Source organism: Bos javanicus, chromosome 9 (assembly GCF_032452875.1).
Source record: "Bos javanicus breed banteng chromosome 9, ARS-OSU_banteng_1.0, whole genome shotgun sequence".
In the NCBI taxonomy this organism is placed as follows: Eukaryota; Metazoa; Chordata; class Mammalia; order Artiodactyla; family Bovidae; genus Bos; species Bos javanicus.
Window position 1 is genome coordinate 15,174,118 of NC_083876.1, and position 18,780 is coordinate 15,192,897.

Sequence of the window (18,780 nt, forward strand, 5' to 3'; positions counted from 1 at the left end):
CCCTGGTCAACAGGACCAAGCCCCAAGCGTGCCCAAGATACATTTCTGCAGTTACTACATTTATAACTATACTGGTTTCTATTTAAAATCATATAATGCTAAATGACAAGTCAAAAAAAAAATACCGTCTTGGAGAATATATCTGTTCTTTCTTCCAAATTCAGTAAAATACTCACTAAGAGCTATTTCAATCTTTCTTTTTTAAAAAATGTGTTCTTAAGACATTTTCATGCCCATCGTATTACTTATTAAAGAATTTCACCCGATTTACTTAGTGAACATTTGGAATGATTAGACATATTTACATTCACATAGAGATTTTAATTTCAAAAACCTATTTATTGTTGAAATACTACAGGCACTGCAAGGAAGCTTACCAGTTTGATACTGGAAGAACTAGTTTGTAGTTAATTTTAACAAAATGTCTTTTTCTCACTAGGCCCCAAATAAAATTTTCTGGCAAAGTATATTTTGTGTTCCTCTGGGGCTGTGGTAACAGCTTAATTTTATATGATCCCTATATATGTCAAAGTGTGTAGAAATGTCTTACCATTTCTATAGTTAACAAAAAATAAAACATAAATATCCTGGAGGTGGTGAAAGCTAAACACTGCTCTTGAAAAAAAAAAAAAAAACATAATATGTTATAATTAACCAAACTTACCAACTGAGAGAAAAATTCAGCTGATTGCTATGGTAATTTTCAAGTGTTGACATATATCCAGAGTCCATCATTCTGAAATGGTTGAGGGACAGTTGGCCACATTTTTGTTCACAAAATGAAAATACTGTGGAGCAGAAAAGAACTCCTTAAGGTAGGACAGTTCAAGTCAGAGCATTAGCCATGTGACACAGTTTATAGGCAATAAGCCCACTTTTCACTGACAGATGGAAATAGGTTCATTTACTTCACAGGAATACTAAGATCGTGCATGTGCATGCTAAGTCGCTTCAGTCGTGTCCGATTCATTGCAATCCTATGGACTGTAGCCCTCTGGGCTTCTCTGTCCATGGGATTCTCCAGGCAAAAATACTGGAGTGGGTTGCCATGCCCTCCTCCAGGGGCTCTTCCTGACCCAGGGATTTAACCAGCATTACATTGGTAGGCAGATTCTTTACCTCTGAGCAACCAGTCCATACTAAGTTCAATAACTAACAAATAGAAAACACTGGAAAAGTTAATATATTTTAGTGAATTTCTTTTCTGTAGTTTCTAGGGGTAAGCTTGGTGAGAATCCATAATATTCCAAAATACTCAATTTTTAAACCACTTGCAGCATAAGCAGCTGAATTATATCCTGTGTTTACTGAATATCCACTCCATGTAGTCTAGCCACATGTCAAGTTTGTAAGGGAAAACAAACGAGATACATCTCTGCCTTCAAGAACTTCCAATTAAATGGGATATAAAACAACAAGGTGAAAATGAGCAAACAAACAAGAAGGTATAAAATCAAATACAAAATGGAAAATAATTACTTGCCAAAATGTATAGACCAGATGAAAAGTGCCATGAAGGAACAAAGGTAAGGAATCAGAAAGTCCTATTTATTACAAGGAAAGTGTGAGGTGTAAGTTTTTTGTGGGTTTTTTTTGTAGGTTTCTTTTTTTTTAACTGAAGTATAGTTGATTTACAATGTTGTGCTGATCTCTGCTGTACAGCAGTGACTCAGTTATACACATATATACCATAAAAAAGAATGAAATAATGCCATTTGCAGCAACAGGGATGCAACTAGAGATTATCTTACTAAGTGAAGTAACTCAGAGAAAGACAAATACCATATGAAAATCAGCTTTTGGTTTGGGTTTTTAAATAGACTTTGAAAGACGAACAACATTTAAAGAGATACTGTATGTATGACTGAGTCCCCTCACTGTTCAACTGAAACTATCACAACACTGTTAATCAGCTACACCCCAATATAAAATAAAAGTTTAAAATAAACAAATAAAGAGATACAAACACCAAAGGATTTAAGTAAGATGTTCACCAAGACTGGTGCTTGCTAGTAAAATGGCACTTTACCTCACAAGCAAATCTCTTGTTCTGCCAAGGTCCCACTGGAAGCTAAGTTAGAACTAGTCATATTTAGGATTCGACAAAGATTATTGTTGGAATATGACAGAATGTTCTGGTTATATTTATTAGATGATAGAACTCAACTGAAAGAAAAGAAATGGCCTACACTATTCTGTTTCATGAAGATTTTAACACCAACTGAGTTCAGATCAGCTAAAGAAATGAGCTTTCTCAACCAGAGGCAATTTCATCTCTCAAAGGTTATTTCTTTTAACATCTGAAGACATTTTTGGTTGTCACAACTTAGAGTGGGAAGTGCTACTGGTATATTGTGGGTAAAAACCAAGGATACACAAACATCCTACAACATACACGACAAACCTCCACTACAAAGAACTATCCAACATATGTATCCCTATGGCTGATTCATGTTGTTTGGCAGAAACCAACAAAATTCTGTAAAGCAATTATCCTTCAATTAAAAAATAACTAAAATTTTTTAAAAAGGAAAAAAGATTTATCCAACACAAAATGTCCGTTGCTTTGAGGTTGAGACACACTGAACTAGACCACAAGGGCAATCAGTGGGGAGATGTCCTATCACAGTTTATGCAACAAAATAGGCTGGATGAAGATAAAGAAAAAAAAATGATGTTACAGTTATGAAGGATAGAAACATGTGGAAATCCAAACTTATGGTACAGTCTTCTTGTGTCATTAAAGTTATAACACCGGTGTCAAAGATTTTGGAGGGGCGTTAAAAAAATGTTTCGTGATGCAAGAATGTATAGTGGGGAAAAGACAGCCTCTTTAAAAAATGATGTTGGAAAACCTGGATAGCCAGGTGCAAAAGAATGAAACTGGACCACTTTCTTATCAGATCAGATCAGTCGCTCAGTCGCGTCCGACTCTTTGCGACCCCATGAATCGCAGCACGCCAGACCTCCTTATCCATCACCAACTCCCGGAGTTCACTGAGACTCACGTCCATCGAGTCAGTGATGCCATCCAGCCATCTCATCCTCTGTCGTCCCCTTCTCCTCCTGCCCCCAATCCCTCCCAGCATCAGAGTCTTTTCCAATGAGTCAACTCTTCGCATGAGGTGGCCAAAGTACTGAAGTTTCAGCTTTAGCATCATTCCTTTCAAAGAAATCCCAGGGCTGATCTCCTTCAGAATGGACTGGTTGGATCTCCTTGCAGTCCAAGGGACTCTCAAGAGTCTTCTCCAACACCACAGTTCAAAAGCGTCAATTCTTCGGCGCTCAGCCTTCTTCACAGTCCAACTCTCACATCCATATGTGACCAGAGGAAAAACCATAGCCTTGACTAGACGGACCTTTGTTGGCAAAGTACCATACCCCAAAATTAACTCAAAATGGATTAAAGACCTGAAACCATAAACCTAGAAGACCTGAAACCATAAACATACAAGAAAGAGGCAGTGCCATTTATTGATGAGGCTGTATTTGCCCCATTGTATATTCTTGCCTTCATTGTCAAAAATAAGGTACCCATAGGTGCATGGGTTTATTTCTGGGCTTTCTATCTATATTTCTGTTTTGGTGCCAGTACCATACCATCTTGATGACTGTAGCTTTGTAGTGTAATCTGAAGTCAGGAAAGTGGATTCCTCCAGCTCCATTCTTTCTCAAGACTACTTTGGCTATTCAGGGTCTTTTGTGTTTCCACGTGAATTCTGAATTTTTTGTTCCAGTTCTGTGAAAAATGCCATTGATAATTTGATAGGGATCACATTGAATCTGTAAATTGCATTTGGTAGTATAGTCATTTTCACAACATTGATTCTTCCTAACCAGGAACATGGAATATCTCTCCATCTGTTTATGTCATCTTTGATTTCTTTCATGAGTGCCTTATAATTTTCTATGTACAGTTCGTTTCCTTAGTTAAGTTTATTCCTAGATATTTCTTTTTGTTGCAATGGTGAATGGGATTGATTCCTTAATTTCTCTTTCTGATTTTTCATTGTTAGTATATAAAAATGCAAGTGATTTCTGTGTATTTATTTTGTATCCTGCAACTTTGTTAAATTCACTGATTAGCTCTAATAATTTTCTGATACTGTCTTTAGGGTTTTCTATGTAGAGTATCATGTCATCCTCAAACATTGAGAGCTTTACTTTTTCTTTTCCAATCTGGATTCCTTTCTTTTTCTTCTCTGATTGCTGTAACTAGGACTTCCAGAACTCTGTTCAATAAAAGTGGTGAAAATGGACACCCTTGTCTTGTTCCTGATCTTAGAGGGAATGCTTTCAGTTTTTCATCATTGAGAATAATAACAAGTAGACTTGTTATATATGACCTTTACTATGTTGAGGTGAGTTCCTACTATGCCATTTTTTGAAGAGTTTTAATCATAAATGGGTGCTGAATTTTGTCAAAGGCTTTTTCTGCAAATATTGAGATTATCATATGGTTTTTAATCTTTCAATTTGTTAATATGGTATATCACATTGATTGATTTGTGTATATTGAAGAATTCTTGCATCCCTGGAATAATCCAAACTTGATCATGGTGTATGAGCTTTCTGTTGTGTTGCTGAATTCTGTTTGCTAAAATTTTGTTGAGGATTTTTGCATATATGTTCATTAGTGATATTGGCCTATAATTTTCTTTTTTTGTGTTGTCTTTGTCTGGTTTTGGTATCAGGGTGATGGTGGCCTCGTAGAACGAGTTTGGGAATGTTCCTTCCTCTGCAATTTAGTGAAAGAGTTTTAGAAGGATAGGCATTAGCTCCTCTCTAAATGTTTGGTAGAATTCTCCTGTGAAGTCATCTGGTCCTGGGCTTTTGTTTTTGGGGGAGATTTTTGATGACAGCTTCAATTTCAGTGCTTGTAATTGGGTTGTTCATAATTTCTACTTCTTCCTGGTTCAGTCTTGGAAGACAGAACTTTTCTAAGAATCTGTCCATTTCTTCCAGGTTATCCGTTTTACTGCCACATAGTTGTTCATAATAGTCTCTTATGATCCTTTGTATTTCTGCATTGACTGTTGCAACCTCTCCTTTTTCATTTCTAATTTTGTTGATTTGATTCTTCTCTCTTTTTTTCTTGATGAGTCTGGCTAAAGTTTTGTCAATTTTGTGTATCTTCTCAAAGAACAGCTTTTAGTTTTATTAATTTCTACTATTGCTTCTTTCATTTCGTTTTCATTTATTTCTGCTCAGATCTTTATGACTTCTTTCCTTGTACTAATTTTGGGGGGTTTTGTTCTTCTTTTTCCAGTTGCTTTAGGTGTAAAGTTAGGCTGTCTATTTGATGTTTTTCTTGTTTCTTGAGGCAGGATTATGTTGCCATAAACTTTCCTCTAAGAACTGCTTTTGCTGCATCCCATAGTTTTGAGTTGTTATGTTTTCATTGTCATTTGTTTCTAGAATTTTTTGATTTCCCTTTTGATTTCTTCAGTAACCTGTTGATTATTTAGAAACATGTTGTTTAATCTCCACGTGTTTGTGTTTCTTACAGTTTTTTTTCTTGTAATTGATACCTAGTCTCATAACATTGTGGTCGGAGAAGATCCTTGATCTGATTTCAATTTTCCTAAATTTATTGAGGTTTGATTTGTGACCTAAGATGTGGTCTCTCCTGGAGAATGTTCCATGTGCACTTGAGAAGAAGGTGTATTCTTCTGTGTTGGATGAAATGTCCTGAAGATATCAATGAGATCCATATCATCTAAAGTATCATTTAAGACTTGTGTTTCCTTATTAATTTTCCGTTTTGATGATCTGTCCATTGGTGTGAGTGGGGTTTTAAAGTCTCCTACTATTACTGTGTTACAGTAAATTTCTCCTTTTATGTCTGTTAATGTTTGTCTTATGTATTGAGGTGCTCCAATGTTGGGTGCATAGATATTTACAATTGTTATGTCTTCCTCTTGGATTGATCCCTTGATCATTATGTAGTGTCCTTCCTTATCTTTTGTAATCTTCTTTATTTTAAGGTCTATTTTGTCTGATATGAGGATTGCTACACCAGCTTTCTTTTGCTTCCCATCTGCATGGAATATATTTTTCCATCCTCTCACTTTCAGTCTATATGTGTCTTTAGGCCTGAAGTGGATTTCTTGTAGACAACATATATATGGGTCTTGTTTTTGTATCCATTCAGCAAATCTGTGTCTTTCGGTTGGAGCATTTAATCCATTTACATTTAAAGTAATTATTGATTTATATATATATATATATATATATATATATATATATATATATATTCCTATTGGCATTTTCTTAATTGTTTGGGGTTGATTTGTAGATCTTTTTTCTTCTCTTGTATTTCTTGACAATATAAGTCCCTTTAACATTTGTTGTAAAGCTGGTTTGGTGGTTTGTCCGAAAAGCTTTTTATTTCTCCATCAGTTTTGAATGAGATCTTTGCCAGGTATAATAATCTTGGTTGTAGATTTTTTCCTTTCAGTACTTTAAATATATCCTGCCATTTCCTTTTGGCCTGCAGAGTTTCTGCTGAAAGATCAGCTTTTAAGCATATGGTGTTTCCCTTGTATGTTACTTGCTGCATCTCCCTTGCCACTTTTAATATTCTTTCTTTGTGTTTAGTCTTTGTTAGTTTGATTACTATGTGTCTTGGCATGTTTCTCATTGGGTTTATCCTGTATAGGACTCTTTGTGCCTTTTGGATTTGATTGACTATTTCCTCTTCCATGTTGGAGAAATTTTCAACTATAACCTCTTCAAAAATTTTCTCATAACCTTTCTTTTTCTCTTCTTCTTCTGGGACCCCTATAATTCAAATGTTGGTGCATTTGATTTTGTCCCAGAGGTCTCTAAGACTATCCTCAGTTCTTTTCATGCTTTTTATTTTATTCTGCTCTTCAGAAGTTATTTCCACCATTTTATCTTCCAGCTCACTGATTCATTCTTCTACTTCAGATATTCTGCTATTGATTCCTTCTAGAGTATTTCTAATTTCAGTAATTGTGTTGTTTGTATGTTTATTCTTTAATTCTTCTAGGTCTTTGTTAATTGATTCTTGCATTTTCTCCATTTTGTTTTCAAGGTTTTTGATCATCTTTACTATCATTATTCTGAATTCTTTTTCAGGTGGTATGCCTATTTCCTCTTCATTTATTTGGACTTCTGCATTTCTAGTTTGTTCCTTCATTTGTGTAGTACTTCTCTGCCTTTTCATTATTCTTTTTTAACTTATTATGTTTGAGGTCTCCTTTTCCTAGGCTTCAAAGTTGAATTCTTTCTTCCTTTTGGTTTCCGCCCTCCTAAGATTGGTCCAGTGGTTTGTGTAAGCTTCATATAGGGTGAGATTCATGCTGATTTTTGTTTGTTTGTTTTTCCTCTGATGGGCAAGGCTGAGTGATGTGGCGATCCTGTCTGCTGATGACTGGGTTTGTATTTTTGTTTTGTTTGTTGTTTAGATGAGGCATCCTGCACAGGGTGCTACTGGTGGTTGGGTGATGCTTAGTCTTGTATTCAAGTGGTTTCCTTTGCGTGAGTTCTCACTATTTGATACTCCCTAGGGTTAGTTCTCTGGTAGTCTAGGCTCCTGGAGTCAGTTCTCCCACTCCAAAGGCTCAGGGCTTGATCTCTGGTCAGGAATGAAGATTCCACAAGTGGTTTGTTACAGCATTAAGTGAGATTAAAACAAATATCCCAAAACAAGTAACAAAAAATGAACCCCAGACAAATGGCAGTTATAAAATCAGGCAAATAATAATTAAAATAATGGAATATACACATATACATACACACCCATGAACAAAATCAAAACAGTCCAACAAAAATAAAGTACAGTTGATTGACCCAGAGAACAAAGGAAATAAAAAATTATATTTACCAGTTAAGAACAAAACTAACTGAAGCACAAACTGGAAAACAAAACCAAAGCAAGGTGCCAAGTGGAAAATAAGGCAATGAAAACAAAGCTAACAAATATGTTGAAAGGAAAGGAAAGAAAGAATAGTTATCAAAGTTAAACAGAGGTAGATAAAGAAGATTTATACACATTAAAGATTAACTGCAAGGGGAAAAGAACAGTGGGAAAAGCAAACAGAGGAATATATGTAGAAAAACAATAATAGGCTTTAAAAATTAAAATTTAAAAAAAAGAGAGAAAAGAAAAAAAAATGGAAAACTCCACAGAACTGCAAAAGCCCAATGTAGAGGCAGAGGTTTATAACAACAATAAAAAATGTGACTGAGAAAGAAAAGAAAGAAAAAAGCTCAAAAGCTTAATTAGATTTCACAGTGCCAATAAAACTGACAACTACAACAGAGTGGGGTTGGGGGGAGTAAAAAGGAAAAAAAGTCCAAAAGAATCTATAGAACAAGTGAAAATATCAGAATAATAAATGTTTTTCTTGGGTCACTGCTGTCAGAGTCCTCTCCCTCACTGGGAGTCACAGTCCACCTCACCTCCCTAGGATGCCCTCCAACACTGTGCTGATCTCTGGACCTTCTGTGGGGGCAGTTCAGATTCTAATCTGGTCCTACTCATGTGTGTTCTTGCTTCCAATATCCACAGCCATCAGAACTAGAGTGCTTTCTTATGTGGGAGCTCTCAATGACCTTTTATATATTCCATAGACATGAGTCTGCCTAGTTGATCATGTGGATTTAATCTGCAGCTGGTGGAAAGGTTTTGGGTCTTCTTCCTGGGCCACACTGCCCCTGGATTTCAATTGTGGTTTTCTTTCCACCTCTGCATGTGGGTCATCCACTGCAGTTTGCTCCTGAGGCTGCCCTGGAGAATGTGGGTTTGCCCCTGTGAGGGCCAGTTGTGGAGGTGGTGCAGCTGCTTGGGTCACAGGGGTTCTGGCAGCACCAGGTACTCAGGGGACTTGGCAGCTAGGGCAGCAGGGTATGGCAACTAGAAGGGTACTGTGCTCTAGAAGGGTATGGCAACCAGTATTGGCCAATATGCTGCAGTATTCTTGCCTGGAGAGCCCTCCGTCCCTGACAGAGAAGCCTGGCAGGCCACAGTCTACAGGGTCACAAAGAGTTGAACACTACCAATGCGACCCTGTGTGCATAGATGCAAGACTCTTTTTGCCTGTGGCAGCTCTGCCCCAGTGAGAATTGAGCATGAAGGTGGCACAGCTGCTGGCTTGCGGGAACCCTGGCAGAGTCAAGTGTGCTGGGACACAGACTGCCTCCACCGCAGGAGTTATGGCCCTATCAGGGTCTTTTTCTGAGCCTCCTATAGCTGGCGATCAGAAGGTCTCTTTGGCCAGTCTTTCTCCATAGCTCTGCTGGTTCAGGCACTTAGAGGGCTCCCTTGCCTGCGGTCCTTCTCTGTTGTTCGGCACATCAGGCACATAGAGGGGCCCCCTGGCTGGAGTCCTACTTTGTAATTTGGCACATCAGGCACTTAAAGGGGCACCCTGGGTCGGGTCCTACTCTATAGTGCCTCAGGTGTTTGATGGGCCAACCTCTCTATTCTTCATCTGTGGATGCTGGCATGTTGGGGGAGAGAGAGGCTATGGTGATGGCTCCACCCACTATGCGTGACTCAGCTGTATTGCCTTGCTTCCATGGCTGCCTGGCTTTCCTCCACAGGTATTTCCCACCACGATCTCCTCCTCCACATCCCCTCAATCTGTCTCTCCACAGTAAACAGCAACCCTTGCCCTGGGATTGCTCCACAACCACTAAACCCCAGGTCCTAGCTGCTGTGCCTTCCAGGGAACCTGTACCCCTGTCTGGGGTATGTATGGCTGCAGCAGAGACTGATTCTCATTCTATTTAGGCTGCCACAGATCAGCTGTTTCACTCTCAGCCTTAAATGTTTCTCCTCTGACTCAGACAGTTGCCCCGCTGTGGGGATCGGACCCCTGCTTCAGTTCCCCCACCTGCCGAGGGCAGGTCCGGTCCTACTAACGCTCCTGTTTTCCCCCTAGTTCCTTCATCCTACTGAGTTTTGTGTGGTTCTATATATTCTTTTTCCACTGGTCAGGGATTCCTGTCCACTCCCTGCTGGTGTTCTGCATGCACGTCTGTGCCTGGAGGTGTATTCCTGAATAATCTGTGGAGAGAGATGCACTCCACGTCCACCTACTCCTCTGCCATCTTTTTCTCTCCCTCCCTCATGCACTCTTGTTGGGAATGTAAATTGGTGCAACCACTATGGAAAACTGTATGGAGTTTCCTCAAAAAATTGAAAATAGAGCTACCATATGATCTAGTAATTTCACTTCTAGGTATCTAACTAAAGAAGATGAAAACACTAATTCTATAAGATCTGAGTCCCTATGTTCACTGAAACATTATTTATAATGACCAAGGTATGGCAACAACTTAAGTGTCCATTGATAGATGAATGGATAAAGATGTGATATATGTATGTGCATATATAGATGCATGCTTACTGTAGAAATTTTTAAGTCATATATTTATCCAGAGATGATCATTGCTAACACTTGGAATGTAGTCTTCTAATTTTTCCAATAGAATCTTAAAGTAGATATTTTTGTAATATATTTTTTTATTAAATAGTCACTTTTTCAAATTTGATGTCAAAACAACTTAAATTCATTCTTTTCCTGATTAAGAAGACTCTGCTATTAAAGATATATGTTTGCCTCTAAGTTTTCACTACAATAAAAAGGCTGCACTCATATAGCTGTTATTCATTAAATGTCTGCAGTTAAGAACCTATGCTGTATTTAAAGCCACTTCTCACTCCCCCAAGTGGTTATCATATGGTAACTAGATCCAACAATCTTTGCCTTCCAGCATAGTCCATGCATGCAAACAGAGGGACGGAAGTAGGATCTCTCTGCTGTAACTTGGTACCCCTGAGCTCCGTTTCCTCCCAGGCAGCGTTTCCTGGGGAGGTCTGCAGTTAACATGGAGGCAGTGGGTGAGCTGTCCACTTGGTTCCCCAGAGGAGGCACAGAGCTTCCATGAGACTAATCTATTCATTAGCTATTTTAAGAAGATAATATCAGACCAAAGTTTAATTGACCTCCTTTTTATAGTGAGTGCAATTAAAAGTTTCCTATAAAATGGATCTCAAGTATAAATCAACTTTATTTGAACTGTAAGTCACACACAGTCTAGGCTGGTCAGTTGTTCTAGGCTGGTAGCATAGTTCTAGATAAGCAGGTAAGGATTTGATGTCACCAAATGTGGTTAGCCTTCCACGAAGAAAATTTTATTTTATAACCTGAACTAATCACAAGGAGAATCTGACGTAAAGCAATGGGTGGCTCAGTGCTAACTCAATTCCTCTCCTGAAATTGCCTTATACTTCTTGCTGTATTTGTGGTGGCCTGACATTGCCCACCACCCCATGATTCTCTACATAGGATTACCCAGCACATGGTAATAATATAATCCAGTATTACATTATTATGTCACATATAATATTAATACAGTATTAAAATAATAAGAATATTTTCTGTGGTTTAACAAGGTAAAATGGCTTTGAATATTGCTTATTTTTTGATTCTGATATCTTTACAGGTAATTTTTTTTCATAGGGAATTCTGTGTACAAATCAACCCTATCAAATATCAGAAAATCCATGAGAGAAAAAAATTATTTCATGGGCTTACACCTTGGTTTTCTAAAATATAAGGTAAGCCCTTATGTTTTCAGTTCAGTTCAGTTCAGTCGATCAGTCGTGTCTGACTCTTTGCGACCCCATGAATCGCAGCACGCCAGGCCTCCCTGTCCATTACCAAGTCCCGGAGTTCACTCAAACTCATGTCCATTAAGTCGGTGATGTCATCCAGCCATCTCATCCTCTGTTGTCCCCTTCTCCTCCTGCCCCCAATCCCTCCCAGCATCAGAGTCTTTTCCAATGAGTCAGCTCTTCACATGAGGTGGCCAAAGTATTGGAGTTTCAGCTTGAGCATCATTCCTTCCAAAGAACATCCGGGACTGATCTCCTTTAGAATGGACTGGTTTTATAACTCTCTTTTTAAATAAAGCACTCATGAAAAATTTCTGGAATTTATTTGAGGATTTTACATAACCAAGATTCTGACCTTTTCTTGGTATATTAAACACCCTGTACAATCATTGTACTTATACCATGTTCTTCTAATCTGTTAATGGAGTAGACACTATTCCCCCTTAAGTCACCAAATTCCAGAATAGAAAAACAAACATTAGAAACTGAGAGGAGAGTCAAGTCAGACCGTCTCCTTGTTCCCAAGCATCTAGTCTGACCTCCCACATAGAGTGGTAATTTGTGCTTCAATCTCTGCTCTGTTGTACCACAATCTAGCAGAAATGGCAGTTCCCGGTTCCAAGATGGATATTTCTCAGGGAATGAATGGGAATGGAAAATAAATCTTGAGGTTGAAGGTTAATTATCGACAAAAATTATCCTTTGGCAATAACAACTTTCTCTGTAATATTAACAAAAGTGTCTTATGTAGTTTTGATGTATATTAATCTTGAAAGATGTTCTAAGACTGGCTGAAGCAGAAGAAATGACAGAAAGAGGGTTCTGAAAAGAAAATAAAGAGGAATGAATGAAGAATAAGCCCAGAAAGCATGGGAAATTGAAGGAGAGGACAGAAGTCATACATATCAGGGTCTGAATCCAGATGGGGAGGGAAAAAAGAGGAAACAGAACTCCCACAATCAGAGTGTAAGTATGAAAGGGAGGGTATGAGGGATGATAAAGAAGCAAAGATGTGACTTCTCTGGTGGTCCAATGGTTAAGACTCCTTGCTTCCAATGCAGGGGATGCAGGTTCCACCCCTGGTGGGGAAACTAAGATTGCACATGCCACACGGCGAGGCCACACACACACACACACAAAAGCAGCAGCAAAGAGATGAGCATGTCTTTGTATTGGCTGTTTAAAGAAAGTGGGCTTCCTTGGTGGCTCAGATGGTAAAGGATGGTAAAGCAGGGTCTCCTGCTATGAGGAGACCCAGGTTCAATCCCTGGGTCAGGAAGATCCCCTGGAGAAGGAAATGGCAACCCGTTCCAGTACTCTTGCCTGGACCATTCCATGGATGGAGGAGCCTGATGGTCTACAGTCCATGGGGTCACAAAGAATCAGACATGACTGAACAACTTCACTTTCAAAGAAAGGAGGGCTACAAAAGGAGAAGTGATGAATTCGTTGAATAATGCATTGCTAGTTAAATCACCAAATAGAAGTTGGAGATTCCGCATAATTGTGCTATTATTCTCACTTACATTCTAATTAACAGAATTATATATAATGTGTAGGCTCACTTTATCTGGGGGTATGAGAGAAGTAAAGGGAACTCATTCACTTGTACCCAATGTACGAAAAAGAACACTCAGAAGGACCACCATAGAAACAAAGCACCGCTCTCGTCTCAGCACATCTGTTATAGGACCGAACGACACAAGACGGTGTGAGATGCTTACTGCCTACCTTTACTCTGGGAAATCTTTCAGAAGTGGCTTTTTCCAAAAAAGGACTTCCCCAGAACAAAGCACAACAATATTAGCACAGAAGGTCTGGGTGTGGTTTTACTCACATCACTGCTCCCTTCGTGTTCACAAAATGTTTCTGCTCTCAGACCAGTGAGAAGTAGCTGAGCACCACAGGCATCAGGTACCAGCCTCACGAGACCCCTCACAGGATACATGCACACCACAAACCACTCTCCAGCTAGCTTCCCTCCATCCTCTGGAATAACAGACAGAACTGACGACGAGAGAGCTGTTGGTCTTCCAAAATGCCCAACATCTAGAGTGCCAGAGGCAGGATGAGACAGAAACCACGAACTCCTACCCAACAAGTATCTTGGGAATTAACCCAAGACCGATAATGTTCTGGCTTCCAGGAAGATAAGCAGCACAATGCTGTGGCTTATCTATGAATTCCTATATCCGAATTAACAAGCTATATGACTTTAGCTTCCCTGGTGGCTCAGATGGTAAAGAATCCCTGCAATGTGGGAGACCTGGGTTTGATCCCTTGGTTGGGAAGATACCCTGGAAGAGGGCATGGCAACCCACTCGAGTATTCCTGCCTGGAGAATCCCCATGGACAGAGGAGCCTGGCAGGCTACAGGCCATGGGGTCACAGAGAGTCGGACAAGACTGAGCAACTAAGAACAGCACATGACTTCAAGAAAGATCAACTTTCTGGTCTCAGTCTCCTCATTTCATAAAAAGCAGCCGAGTCAATCATCTCTTAGCATCCATCAGTATCTAAAAATATTATGGTAAACATTTTTTTCAGAGTAATTCGTGAGTTTAGCAGATTGCCGAAAACTTGAGCCTTAGTATCCTTTTCCTGGATCAGTTTAATCCTGTAATTCTAATGAGCTTAAGCAGTTTTATGTCATGATCAAAGGCAAGGATTCCTTACTCTAGCTCTCTGTTTGATCTACCTGCCTCTTGGTCCCCCCACTCTCATGATCCAGTCAGATGTGTCCATTTTGGATATTGGTTTCTGTTTTGATAATAACATTACTCAGGAAATACACAGCCATCAGGATGTTCTTGGCACTTCAGTGATTAGGCAGAATGGACTTCTGTGATTAGGTAGGCTTATTTCCACAATTCTAATTGAGTAAGATTCCTCCTAGGAAATCCTATCGAGCTACCGAGAATGAAGTATGTGGGCTTTTCTTTATAATAAGAGCCTCTAGGTCTGCCAAATTTTTAGAAGTCAGTAGGCAGTATTTGAGAACAACAAGAGGAAAAGAGAACAATGCATTCTCAAAAGCATCACATGTGTTTGGACTCTTATTTTTCAAAATGGAAATGGCCTTATTTTTTTTTTCTGATTATTAAGATTTTTACCACATATTGTCAAATTGCCTTTCAGGAAGCTCGCCCTAGTTGATTTTCCCACCAGCATTCCACAGTGGCGACTTCCTCACACCCTCACCAGACAGGTATCAGATTCTGTGTGTCTTTGTCAATCCATTGGTGAAAACAATACTATTTCTTTTCATTTGAATTTTTAATTATCAGTGAGGTTAGTTTTCACACATTTATTACAAGTTGTTTACTTATGCTGTTTGTCCATTTTTCTTTTGTTGTGTCTCTTTTGCTTTATTCGTGTAAAAGAGCTCTTTATACTAAGGATATTTGTTCTTAATTATTTTTGTTCATGAGGTGTTTTTTTTTTCCTGCATAAAAGTTTTCACTCTGCTTTAAGGAATAAAATATTTTAGTCTTTTGCTTTACTGGTTTTTTTTTGCCCTGTTTAGGAAGTTCTTTCTTACCTCATCTATATATATATATATTTTTTTTTTCATGTATTTCACGCTCAATTGTAAATTTCTGGTGAATTTAAGTGTATTTTGGTATGTATTTTGGTAGAAAGGGTGACTTAGAGATTTCATTTTTTTCCAGTTATTTCAAACCCATTGACTGAAAAATCCAAATTTTCTTTTCTGATTTGAAATGTCTCTCCTTTCTAACACTAAACTCTTTATATACAGGTTTCTGGAGTTCTGACTGTTTTCCTTTGATCTCCTCATCTGATGTGAACTTATTCTGACACCACTACCAAAGTGTTTTTAATGAGTGTGGTTTCAAAATTCATTTTATTATGTGGTAAGGCAATGCTCCCAACTTGTACTTCAAAAATTTCCTGGCTATTCACACAAGATTCTTGCTCCAACAGCAGTTGGGCACTTGAAGTGAAGTGCTGAATATATGTAAGTATTTTTCAAAGTGCACAAACTTGTGAAAGCCCTAAAGCAAATAATTTTATAGGAAACATCCATCCCTCCCTTTTAGACTTATTAAGATTAGTCACTGCTATTTTTTTCCAACCGTGCAGTCTATAGGATCTTAGTTCTCAGACCAGAGATTGCACGCACACCCTCGGCAGTGAGAGCACAGTGTTCTAACCACTGGACTGCCAGGAGATTCCCATTAAGATTGCTCACTGCTTTGAAAGAATGCTCGGGGTATAGGTGGTGTTGGGCATCAAGAATTTTCTAGCCCACAAGATGCATATTTGGCTTGCATATTATGGCCACAACGGTTTTAAGTGTGATGAAAATGTGTGCATCCTCTTTATCACACTATTCTTAAAAACGTTAAAATTATCATATATGTGGAAAGAATGCAACTTATAAGCGCCCCACTGTTCGTAAAGCTATGTGGACTTGTTGAAACTAATCAGTTATTGAGCCTTTCAGTCACATTCATTTCCTCTGCCTGCCCTTAGACCTTGTTTGTCAGTTCCTATCTTGCTTTCAGCCTCTAGGGTCCCCTTTCCTCACAGCAAGAGTCACTTTATCACCCCCATCTATGATCTCTGAGTCAATTACTCACTACCCCAAACCAGGTGAGTGCTCCCACCGTCTCCTTCACTCCCTAGTCATCTGGCATTGAAATTGCCATTGGTTTTACCTGGAACCCAGGTAGAGAGTAGAGACCATATGCTCTTCACCATTGTACGAAATCCCTAGCTCAGTCCCTGACACAGGCAAATTTCAGTAATATTTAGTGAGTGGGCGAACACTACAAACTAAATGTGACACAGGAGGGATACAAAGAGCTCTAGCCCAGGACTCTGGAATTTAACATCATCTTAATTGTTCCAACATTGCATTAGAATCTCTAGGACTGCTCCTCCTCCACGGTGATTCTGTCCCTGAACCCCACATTCCTGCTTTCTTCCCTGGTCCTGCGGAAAGGCTTGCCCCACCTGCCTACCAGAATACCCCATAACCTCAGGTTAGATCCTCAGATGCCAGGTGTTAGCTTGAACTCCTTGTCATTTAATGCCACAGCATTTGGAGCCTGTGTACCTGTTCTTAGTTAGCTACGTGCGTAGGCTTTGTCTGATGGAGCCTAAGATATGTTCTTCATGTCTTAGAGTGGACTGTATGCCTCTCACTTCCGAATCAGTTGCTTTCATACGGCCCAAATCCTTTTAATTGCACACAATGCATGCTACACAACTCTTTGCGACCCCACGGACTGCATCCCTTCAGGTTCCTCTGTCCATGGCATTCTCCAGGCAAGAATAGGATCTCCTGGAGGAGGGCATGGCAACCCACTCCAGTACTTTTGCCTTGAGAATCCCATGAATGGAGAAGCCTGGAGGGCTGCGGTCCATGGGGTTGCACAGAGTTGGACATGACTGAGCTACTAAACACACGAGTGCATGAGTGCAAAGTTACTTCAGTCGTGTCCAACTCTTTGCCACCCTGTGAGCCACAGAAGCCGGCCAGGCTCCTCCGTCCATAGGGTTCTCCAGGCAGGAATACTGGAGTGTGTTGTCATCCCCTCCAGGGGATCTTTCCAACTCAGGGATGGAACTCGAATCTTTTATGTTTCCTGCATCAGCAGGTGGGTTCTTTACCACTAGCACCAACTGGGAAGCTCTGCCCCACAATAGTAATGACAGCACTGTTGAGGCCCAACTCCTATGAAACATCTGGGAACAGAAATCAGAATAACAATCCAGATATAAATCAAATTGTAAGATTTTTAACCATACATTCATACTATGTGGAAAAACAAGAGCTCTTTTTTTTCCCTCTAATATCTCTCTCAAAAGGACAAAATTTTTCACTTTCTGGGAAACCACAAGTCACTTTCATCTGGTTTTCCCCCTAGTCCTCGCCTCTTTTTGAGTTCAACATTTCACGTGTTCATTTTGGGGAGATTCCATTGCAATACATCATCAGGAACACATGTGTTCCGCTGGGACCTTATTCCCTGGAAGATGTGAACAGTGATGTAAATAACAGTATCATTGGAATTCGGAGTAAGTAGTGCAGGAAAGAAGGTTATGGTGAAATGAGGCAAAATCGGGCAACTATAATCAATATTTCCTCTTGGGGTAATGCAGAGAGTACTGATGCTGATAGAGAACTTCAGCGGTATTCATCAGCTGGAGCTGTCAGCAGAACATTAATTAAATGGCAGCTGTTGCTTTACCACTTGTAGGGGAGGGGAGCAATGCTGACTCCAAAATAGATTTCCGAGGATGAGAACATTTCCAGCTAGTAAACCAAATAAGAGCCCGGTTCTGGTTTTTTTTTTTTTTTATGAGTTTTGCAGCACATGAGTGAAGAGATGAGGAACTATTCGACTTGCGTTGATAGTTAGGTCTTATGCCACTACATTTAAAGTAAGAGTTCTAGTCGGCTGTTGGAAATACACACGTATCATGCTAATCGCAGCTACAGAGTCTAGCTTCGCTTCCACTCAGTTAAAGATTCATTATTCTCTGATGCTCTAATGAATATTTAAGATGTCTGTTGATGTTTAACTTGTAAAAAAAACAATATGTGGCCATTAAAGGTTTAGAAGCAGAGAAATAAACGACGTTGGTCACAGATTGTTATTCTCATGTTTTTATAAAATTATGCTCCATCCAATTACTGATCAAAACTGCTCAGTAATGTTTATTCCTCAATTCCATGATATTTAACAGATTTACCTTATTGAGTACTTGTTTTGTGCCACGTGCTAAAAAGAGTCCAAGTCATACCTGGATCTATTTATCACATTAGTGTTTTAAATTTACATGTAAATATTTATCATGGACTATTTTTAATAAATCTTTACTTTTTGTTGACTTACTATTGCTCTGAGAAATAGGTGCTACAGAATTTGCCATTGGTGATTTTCAACTTGGTAAAATTCATTCAACAGACAATGCATATAGATTTTCCCCAAGGTATGAAAACGCCTTCTCTATAGAATTTCAAACTTACAGAATCAATCAGAAAATTAATTCCATATATATGACCTAAAAATGTAGACTTCAAGAGGTCTTTGGAATACAATGACCCTCCGGCCAATCAATTCCATGGGACCAGCTTGTTTCCAGCACACCTG

The 18,780-nt window shown here is 39.1% G+C and overlaps 1 protein-coding gene across 4 annotated transcripts in view; it reads right to left on the reverse strand.

Moving 5' to 3' along the window:
- The window catches only part of FILIP1 (filamin A interacting protein 1), a 221,516-nt gene that overhangs the window by 190,347 nt on the left and 12,389 nt on the right, over positions 1-18,780 (reverse strand). Inside the window, exon 2 of one of the 4 annotated variants that reach the window (XM_061427231.1) lies at positions 665-788. The exons of the other annotated variants lie outside the window; for them this stretch is intronic. The gene's annotated coding sequence lies outside the window, so the exon portion shown is untranslated. The remainder of the gene's footprint in view (positions 1-664; positions 789-18,780) is intronic. 4 annotated transcript variants of the gene reach the window in all.